The 7,305-nt window shown below is 33.1% G+C and overlaps 1 long non-coding RNA gene across 1 annotated transcript; it reads right to left on the bottom strand.

Moving 5' to 3' along the window:
- Window positions 1-539: 539 nt before the first annotated feature.
- Window positions 540-2,641, bottom strand: LOC149498185 (uncharacterized). The gene is made up of 3 exons (XR_016319685.1): window positions 2,545-2,641; window positions 1,484-1,555; window positions 540-750 (listed from the first exon to the last, which is right to left on the bottom strand). It is a non-coding gene; the product is annotated as an uncharacterized LOC149498185 (long non-coding RNA).
- Between the last annotated feature and the right edge of the window lie 4,664 nt (window positions 2,642-7,305).

Genomic DNA, 7,305 nt, shown 5'->3' with positions numbered 1-7,305 from the left:
TCAAGGCTATTCTGGGTACTTGTGAAGCTGCTTCAAGTCAATCTGTTAATCTTAATAAATCTGGCATTCTCTTTAGTCCTGTTGTTTTTGGAAATGTTAGTCGAGCTATTTCTTGGTTTCTGAATGATAGTAATTATATAAGGTTGCCATCGTTGATAGGGCGGAATAAAAAATAGATTTTTTCTTTTCTTAAGGATAGGGTGTGGAAGAGAATGAATAACTGGTATAGCTGTCACACCTTACCCTACTGTAAGACATGGCATGTCGCCCGTAATATAATTAATAAGCACTTAATTCTTATAAATGCTTACTAAGTATACTACAAGGGACTTAATCCTTTTAATTCCTTCATTTTTATATCTTGTAGCAAAATAATTTAGTTATTAAATATATATAACTTCTTTTGGTAGATATTAATCTCAATATAATTTCTTAAACATATTATAAAAAAAAACATAAAATAAAATGGTTCCATAACCCATAAGTCCATGGATGATTTAATTACATATTGGAGTCCTGTTCAAATCTTAGATACATAATAGAAATTAATTACTTTAATAGACTATAAATTTTCAAATTCATACAATCATAATTTACATGAATCTGCTCAAATATACATAAATGATCTGTTAATGTTTAATACATCATACATATTCCAAAAGAAGTCAAATATACAATAGCTACATCAGTAGCATACTATCTACATCAAATAAAAATGATCCTCTCTTGGTTCTTTTTCCTTTCCTTTACCTGCGATAGTACAAAAGCAACTATCGCTAAGCATATGGCTTAGTGGTGTACTAATAAAAATAATAAGGAATGACAATTCATAAATCCACCATGGTAAAGAAAATAAGAAACAAAATAAATCAATACCATTTAAATCATCAATTCATAATATAGTCTTTACAGCTTTTATAGAGTCAATTCTGAGGGCCATCAGTGTCTAATGTGCACATCTAGACCTGCTATCTACAACCTCAATCTGTGATATGATTTCAACAGAAGAGGGAGCAATCTACAACCTCAACATGGAGGGAGAATTTCATATCAATCATATATCATCTAGTGATGATATCCATGTTCAATCGATCGTAATATCAACTTCAACAAATGAAATGATATTCGGGGTAATAACCATATCTATATCAGCTGTAAGACTTTTAAACCATTCCATTTATGTACTAATATCAAAATCACAATGGACAACATTTCATTTCACAACCACTGCTAAAAACATTCAATCACGGCCACCCCTCATACTACAGATATCAATTGGCCAACGTCCTCCTCTTTCACAGTATAAGAATCATAAAATTCATTTACAAATATCATTCGGTCGTATGCTTTCAAAATAATCTTTTTCCTCTTTAAAAACTTATGAATATAATTATAATTCATAAAGCAAATCCATTGAAAATATTTTGCAAAATCAATTTCATTTTGTTTAAATAAAAGTAGGAAAGGAATAATATACACTAACCTGAACTAGATGGCTCCCCTAGCCCTTTTCCTCTAGTAATCACCCTCTCCTCAACTCCCTTTCTCTCAGCAGCTGTAGCATGATATTAATACTCACATTAAGATCATACTACACAATGTACACACATGCACTTCTATAAGAATGCAAATTAAGCATTAGAATGTAGTCTCATGCTTTTTCTTTCATTTTCACTATACTTGTCCAAGTGTTATATGATCTGAGTTTAAGCATGAAACACTTCATATCCAACACTTAACCACATCCTAGACACAAAATACTAACAATGAAAACAATAGAAGTGAATAGCATGCTAAATTCGTTCAAGGTTTATGAAATGCAGAATTTCAGCATTTGAGTAGCTGGCATTGCGTTGACTATATCTTGAATTCCCCATATTCAATTGCCCTGAAATTTTGACAGCATGTTCCAAACATCTTAGGGTACTGTTCTGGAAAATTTCATAATTTTTAAAGCTCATTTGCATTTTTAAATGACATAATTATAGAGTCTGAAGTTCAGTTTTTCTCATGCTGAGCAGCCTGCAGTGATTTACTTATAACTCCATTTCCTTTTATCCAATGGCCTTTAAATTTTAACACGACCTACCCAACATCTCAGCCTATCTCCATATCAAATTTCATAAATTTTGGAGTTCATTGGCTTAGTCAAATAGGTCAATTACAGAAGCTGAATGTCAGGCAGCATAACTGTAACATGTCCAACAATGATAAGTTTATTTAAGTATTCTCAACTCACTTCCAGCACAAATTCATGCAATCCAACTCTTCTATTACTGAAATAACATCATAATATAAGATATAGCAGAGTCCATAGTTCATAGAATATCAAAACCAAACTCAAAATCATCCATCTTGGTGACTTATGCAACTTAGACTTTGAATTCATGCATAACTACTTTCAATCATCTTAAATCACCTTAAATCACTTCTCATCACTTCATCTTCACCAAATCAGATTACACAAACAAGCACCTCACTTCAAAGTTCATGGAATTCAAAAAGTAATCCATAGAAATGAAGGAGGAAGTGAAAATAACTAACCTTTTCTTAAGAATTACTTGAAAATTCTTTGATTTTCACCTTCTTTTTGCTTGGTTTTGACTCAAAACCCTCCTCCTCTCTTCTTCAACGGTTTGGCCTGCAACAATGAGTGAAGTGTCGTGGTTCTTTCCTCTTCTTCAATAAAATTATATAATAAACTTTATTAAAAATTCCTTCCATGTCCTTTAAATGCAAATTGCACTATAATCCTCCCTTTTGTTTTCCCTTCATCCTTTGGCACTCTAATCTTTTTAATCATTTTACTTTAGTCCTATTAGGTATAAACCAAGTGTATTTAATATTCTAAACTCCACTTGGTAAAAATCGTACGGAAATTACCGTTTTTCAGGCTTTTCAGGTAAAATCGTGCTTTACCGAGAAGTCATTCATCTTTCAACTCATTTTTGATTTCCTTTAAGCTTTCACATGGATTTGTAAAGATCAATTAATGTTTCATTTAATTAATATTAATATCCTCAATCTATAGTGTTTCCCATTATTTTAAGTTTTCCTTTTATTCGGATAACCGAATTCATCGAAAAAGCTAAAATAGAAAGAACTACAAAATTGAGGATATTACAACTCTTCCCTCCTTAAAGAAATTTCGTCTCCAAATTTTACCTGTTATAGATCTCTGAATAATTGTGGATGTTGTCTTCTCATATCTTCTTCACGTTCCCAAGTAGCCTCTTCTCTGGAGTGGCTTCGCCATAACACCTTAACTAGGGGAATCTGTTTATTCCGAAGTTGCTTAATTTCCTTAGCTAGGATAGCCACTGGTTCTTCATCATATGTGACGTCTCGATTAACTTCAATTGATTCTAAAGGCAATATATGTGAAGGGTCCGATCTATATCGCCGAAGCATAGAAACATGGAAAACATTATGAATCTTATCGAGGTCTGGTGGTAAGGCTAACCTATATGCCAATGGACCAATCCTCTCAAGTATTTCATAAGGTCCTATGAAACGAGGACTTAATTTTCCCTTTCTACCAAATCTCATAACACGCTTCCAAGGGGAAACCTTAAGGAATACTTTATCACCCACCTTATACTCTATATCTCTTCTCTTTAGATCCACATATGACTTTTGTCGATCTGTCGCCGCCTTCAATCTTTCTTTAATTACTTTGATCTTTTCTTCTATTTGTTGAATAATTTCAGGACCTAGTAATTGCCTTTCACCAACTTCATCCCAACATAGAGGTGTCCTACATTTTCTACCATATAAAGCTTCATATGGAGGCATTCCGATACTGGTCTGGTAACTGTTATTATAAGCAAATTCTATCAAAGGCAAATAGTTATCCCAACTACCTTCAAACTCAAGAACACAAGCTCGAAGCATATCCTCCAATATTTGAATAATCCTCTCAGATTGACCATCTGTCTGAGGATGGAATGCAGTACTAAAATTCAATCTAGTCCCAGGGCTTTCTGTAAACTAGCCCAAAATCTAGATGTGAATCTTGGATCTCTATCAGAAACAATGGATACTGGCACTCCATGTAGTCTAACTATTTCACCAATATACATTTCTGCCAACTTCTCTAAACTATAGTCTGATCTTACAGGTAGGAAATGAGCACTCTTCGTCAATCTATCTACAATAACCCAAACTGCATCATGTTTCTTCTGGGTAAGTGGAAGTCCCATTAGAAAATCCATAGTCACTCTTTCCCATTTCCATTCTGGAATCTGAAGTGGATGATGTAATCCTGCTGGTACTTGATGTTCTGCCTTGACTTGTTGACACGTTAGGCATTTAGCTACAAATTCAGCAATATCTTTCTTCATACCAGTCCACCAATAGTTCCTCTTCAAATCCCTATACATCTTGGTCCCGCCCGGATGCATAGAAAATGGAGAATTATGTGCTTCCTTCAAGATGAGATGTCTCAAATCTAAATCTGACGGAACATATAACCGGTCCCGAAATAGTAATAACCCATCTCTACTGACAGAAAAATCTGGTCGTTTACCATCTTGTGCCTCTGAAAGAATCTTTTGATAGTCATCATCCGTCAATATTGCTGTTCGAATCTGATCAATCAATAAAGGCTTCACCTGAAGATTAGCTAACACCCAATTGTCAGAAATCTTCTCAAACTTATCATTAATAGACCGTAGATCATGGACTAGAGATAACGCTGTCGTCCTGAGGTTAGCAATAATCTTACGGCTCAATGCATCTGCTACCACATTAGCTTTCCCTGGCTGATAATCGATAATACAGTCATAATCTTTTATCAACTCAAGCCATCGTCTCTGTCGCAAATTCAACTCCCTTTGAGTACCCAGATACTTTAAACTTTTATGATCTGTGAAGATATAGCATTTCTCACCATAAAGATAATGTCTCCATATCTTCAATGCAAATACAATGGCTGCAAGTTCCAAATCATGTGTAGGATAATTCCTCTCATGTGGTTTAAGTTGGCGTGATGCGTGTGTAATCTGATTTGGTGAAGATGAAGTGATGAGAAGTGATTTAAGGTGATTTAAGATGATTGAAAGTAGTTATGCATGAATTCAAAGTCTAAGTTGCATAAGTCACCAAGATGGATGATTTTGAGTTTGGTTTTGATATTCTATGAACTATGGACTCTGCTATATCTTATATTATGATGTTATTTCAGTAATAGAAGAGTTGGATTGCATGAATTTGTGCTGGAAGTGAGTTGAGAATACTTAAATAAACTTATCATTGTTGGACATGTTACAGTTATGCTGCCTGACATTCAGCTTCTGTAATTGACCTATTTGACTAAGCAAATGAACTCCAAAATTTATGAAATTTGATATGGAGATAGGATGAGATGTTGGGTAGGTCGTGTTAAAATTTAAAGGCCATTGGATAAAAGGAAATGGAGTTATAAGTAAATCACTGCAGGCTGCTCAGCATGAGAAAAACTGAACTTCAGACTCTATAATTATGTCATTTAAAAATGCAAATGAGCTTTAAAAATTATGAAATTTTCCAGAACAGTACCCTAAGATGTTTGGAACATGCTGTCAAAATTTCAGGGCAATTGAATATGGGGAATTCAAGATATAGTCAACGCAATGCCAGCTACTCAAATGCTGAAATTCTGCATTTCATAAACCTTGAACGAATTTAGCATGCTATTCACTTCTATTGTTTTCATTGTTAGTATTTTGTGTCTAGGATGTGGTTAAGTGTTGGATATGAAGTGTTTCATGCTTAAACTCAGATCATATAACACTTGGACAAGTATAGTGAAAATGAAAGAAAAAGCATGAGACTACATTCTAATGCTTAATTTGCATTCTTATAGAAGTGCATGTGTGTACATTGTGTAGTATGATCTTAATGTGAGTATTAATATCATGCTACAGCTGCTGAGAGAAAGGGAGTTGAGGAGAGGGTGATTACTAGAGGAAAAGGGCTAGGGGAGCCATCTAGTTCAGGTTAGTGTATATTATTCCTTTCCTACTTTTATTTAAACAAAATGAAATTGATTTTGCAAAATATTTTCAATGGATTTGCTTTATGAATTATAATTATATTCATAAGTTTTTAAAGAGGAAAAAGATTATTTTGAAAGCATACGACCGAATGATATTTGTAAATGAATTTTATGATTCTTATACTGTGAAAGAGGAGGACGTTGGCCAATTGATATCTGTAGTATGAGGGGTGGCCGTGATTGAATGTTTTTAGCAGTGGTTGTGAAATGAAATGTTGTCCATTGTGATTTTGATATTAGTACATAAATGGAATGGTTTAAAAGTCTTACAGCTGATATAGATATGGTTATTACCCCGAATATCATTTCATTTGTTGAAGTTGATATTACGATCGATTGAACATGGATATCATCACTAGATGATATATGATTGATATGAAATTCTCCCTCCATGTTGAGGTTGTAGATTGCTCCCTCTTCTGTTGAAATCATATCACAGATTGAGGTTGTAGATAGCAGGTCTAGATGTGCACATTAGACACTGATGGCCCTCAGAATTGACTCTATAAAAGCTGTAAAGACTATATTATGAATTGATGATTTAAATGGTATTGATTTATTTTGTTTCTTATTTTCTTTACCATGGTGGATTTATGAATTGTCATTCCTTATTATTTTTATTAGTACACCACTAAGCCATATGCTTAGCGATAGTTGCTTTTGTACTATCGCAGGTAAAGGAAAGGAAAAAGAACCAAGAGAGGATCATTTTTATTTGATGTAGATAGTATGCTACTGATGTAGCTATTGTATATTTGACTTCTTTTGGAATATGTATGATGTATTAAACATTAACAGATCATTTATGTGTATTTGAGCAGATTCATGTAAATTATGATTGTATGAATTTGAAAATTTATAGTCTATTAAAGTAATTAATTTCTATTATGTATCTAAGATTTGAACAGGACTCCAATATGTAATTATCATCCATGGACTTATGGGTTATGGAACCATTTTATTTTATGTTTTTTTTTTATAATATGTTTAAGAAATTATATTGAGATTAATATCTACCAAAAGAAGTTATATATATTTAATAACTAAATTATTTTGCTCCAAGATATAAAAATGAAGGAATTAAAAGGATTAAGTCCCTTGTAGTATACTTAGTAAGCATTTATAAGAATTAAGTGCTTATTAATTATATTACGGGCGACATGCCATGTCTTACAGTAGGGTAAGGTGTGACATGTTTATTTTGGTATCAGAGCAGTTTTAATTGCATATTGGATCATATTTTTACTGCATATAAATGTGTGAAATGT

Source organism: Jatropha curcas, chromosome 2, assembly GCF_041381405.1.
Source record: "Jatropha curcas cultivar XTBG-Jc1 chromosome 2, XTBG_Jcur_1.0, whole genome shotgun sequence".
In the NCBI taxonomy this organism is placed as follows: Eukaryota; Viridiplantae; Streptophyta; class Magnoliopsida; order Malpighiales; family Euphorbiaceae; genus Jatropha; species Jatropha curcas.
Note: the sequence above shows the minus strand (reverse complement) of the source record. Positions and strands in the feature narration are given on the sequence as shown.